Source organism: Balaenoptera musculus, chromosome 6, assembly GCF_009873245.2.
Source record: "Balaenoptera musculus isolate JJ_BM4_2016_0621 chromosome 6, mBalMus1.pri.v3, whole genome shotgun sequence".
Classification (NCBI taxonomy): Eukaryota; Metazoa; Chordata; class Mammalia; order Artiodactyla; family Balaenopteridae; genus Balaenoptera; species Balaenoptera musculus.
This window is the reverse complement of record NC_045790.1, coordinates 31944908-31947003: the sequence shown is the minus strand read 5'-3', so window position 1 is coordinate 31947003 and position 2096 is coordinate 31944908. Positions and strand designations below refer to the sequence as shown.

At 47.7% G+C, this 2096-nt stretch overlaps 1 pseudogene; it reads left to right on the top strand.

Moving 5' to 3' along the window:
- The first annotated feature begins 319 nt into the window (after window positions 1-319).
- On the top strand, window positions 320-1836 carry LOC118896985 (annotated as a pseudogene).
- Window positions 1837-2096: the final 260 nt, after the last annotated feature.

Sequence of the window (2096 nt, the reverse complement as noted above, 5' to 3'; positions counted from 1 at the left end):
TCTTTCTTCTGGAGACAGTACTGCAGTTTTCCTCTAGGAAAGCCACTTCTCTATTGACAGCTATTAGGCTTCAAAAGTAGAGTCCACTCCTCGTTCTAATAATGGCCAGGAAGCAGTGTGCTCCGCAGTCCAGTGGATGTGTCTCTTGCTTCAATAGTGTTTGGACAGAACAGACCCAGAGACGCCCCTTCCTCCAGCCCCCATCCACCCTCCAACCTATTTATCACTTGCAACCTTTGGACCAACCACTCAGCTCTCCTCGGTCTCAGGGACCAGCCAACATCATTTTCTGAGCTTAGCTCCTTAATGCCAATCAACCATGAGCTCCCAGATTTGTCAAAATTATTCCACGGAGATAGAGGCTGTCATCAACCACCCGGTCTACATGCATCTGCCGGCCTCCTACACCTACTGTTACCCGAAAAACTGGGTTTGCCTCTTGGTGGGTGTCGAGTTAAAAGACACAACTGTGAATGTCACCTGCCATATCAGTAAACAAAGAATGTCGCAGCCATCAAGCCCTCAGCCACTGCCACCTCCCCCCCCCGCCCCCGACTGTGCATCTGATTCTGTATGGAGGCCCTAGACAGTTAAGGAATGATTTCAAAGAGCCCAGACTCTTGCATCTTCCCATACATAAAAAAGTACTAAAGTAACTTAAGATGTCTGGTTTTTCTTTAATTAACAGTAATCCTCTGATGTTCCAACTACCTGGGTTTTGTTGCAAAAACTCTTTTGTATCCTGGTTCCTCCCTTACCTCTTTGGAGCAGTCCCACAGAGCTATCTGGGAGGCTGTCTTCTGGTCTTAAGTCCTCAGAAAGTCTGCTGAGATTCTCAACTTTTAGCTTGTGCCATTTTTTTCAGTTGACACAACCAAACCAAAGATCAAGAAAAGGAAGGATTTATTACTTGCAGCAAGTAAGGAGAACACTGGGGATCTTTCCCAAAGCAGTGTCTCCTTAAACAGTAAAATTGAGGAAGCTAAGTGTACATGCATTTTCATGAAGGGACTTGGGTGGTCAAAAGACTCCAAGCTTTAGTTGATGGAAGTCACAGGGGTCCAGAAAAGGTTAACATCATCCTCCCTTAGGTTCCAGTTGATCTGGTGGTTGAGAGCTTCAGGTTAATCTTTACCACTGAAAGAGAACTGGGAGTTTTTACAACTGATGTATTATCTTTGCTATTGTTACTTTGCTTACTTGACAATAGTCATTTGTTTCTGCATTCTTTTACTCTCTTAAGATCATTAATTACTGAAATCTGTTCAAGGACTAGCATTGTGGCCAGTCTTAGATCACAAAATGGCTTAGGCCAGAAATGGCTTATTTATGTCAAGAAAGCCATGACTGGTTCTTTCTCTGGGGACCCCCTACCCTATCTGCTTATACTAACCCTCTCTGGGCTTCTACTTGGACCTTGACTACGATGTGTCTCTGCAGGGCGTGGGCCACTTTTCCCACAAATTGGCGGAGGAGAAACCCAAGGGTGCTGAGCGTCTCTTGGAGATGCAACACCAGCAGTGGCCTCACCCACTTCCAGGACCTGCAGAAGCCGTCCCAAGATGAGTGGGGTAAAACCCAGGCAGCTACGGAAGCCACCGTGCTCATGGAGAAAAACCTGACCCAGGCCCTTTTGGATCTGCATGCGTTGGGTTCTGCCTGAGTAGACCCCCATCTCTGTGACTTCCTGGAGAGCCACTTCCTACAGGAGCAGGTGAAACTCATCAAGAAGATGGCAACCACCTGACTAACGTCCACAGGCTGGGGGCCCCCAGGCTGGGCTGGGTGCGTATCTCTTCGAAAGGCTCACCCTCAAGCACGACTAGGAGCCTCTGAAGCCCAGCAGCCTTTGAGGAGCCCCTCTGGTGTCAGGGCTTCTGCCTGAAGCCCTCTCTCTCTCTCTGCAGCCACTAGGCTGCTTTTGAACCACCCTGGAGCCCTAACCCAAGCCCTGGACCAAATGGAAATAATAAAGCTTTTTGCAGCAAATAGTAATAATAATAGTGGCTAGGAGGCTCCTGCTGAGCCAATCAGAGCATCACGTTCCCAATCAGCCAATGAGAAGCAATGAAATATATTCTAGGACTCTCAGTTGT